This window comes from Alligator sinensis, unplaced genomic scaffold (assembly GCF_000455745.1).
Source record: "Alligator sinensis unplaced genomic scaffold, ASM45574v1 scaffold1575_1, whole genome shotgun sequence".
Taxonomy (NCBI): domain Eukaryota; kingdom Metazoa; phylum Chordata; order Crocodylia; family Alligatoridae; genus Alligator; species Alligator sinensis.
The window spans coordinates 212,412-212,765 of record NW_005843253.1 but is presented as its reverse complement, the minus strand read 5'-3'; the positions used below and the strand labels follow the sequence as shown (position 1 = coordinate 212,765).

Sequence of the window (354 nt, the reverse complement as noted above, 5' to 3'; positions counted from 1 at the left end):
ACAGGCATTCATGACCATCTCTCCTTTTTTTTTTAGGATTGCATGTTCCAGAAATCAAGCTTTTCTCTTTGGAAATCTTGCTTTCTGTTCTCCTGGTCTCTCTCCTCATATTTCACAGCCCTGGAGATCGGTTTTTAGTTCTCTTCAAAATCTGCTCAGGGGATCCAGTCTTCACAGCAGCCAGAGTTTCAGATTTTGGCTGAGCACCCAAGATCTGCTAACAGTTCAGCTGTGAAAAAATTAAAATGGTAACTTTTCCCTGAGCAGGAAAGAGGGAATGAATGAGCTGCAAATGAGTCTCTGTCCATGAAGTATGCACCCATAACTCTGGAGATAAATGGTTTTTTTTCTGTC

At 41.5% G+C, this 354-nt stretch overlaps 1 pseudogene; it reads left to right on the top strand.

The window, feature by feature from the left end:
- The window catches only part of LOC102385738, an 11,545-nt pseudogene that overhangs the window by 7,928 nt on the left and 3,263 nt on the right, over positions 1 to 354 (top strand).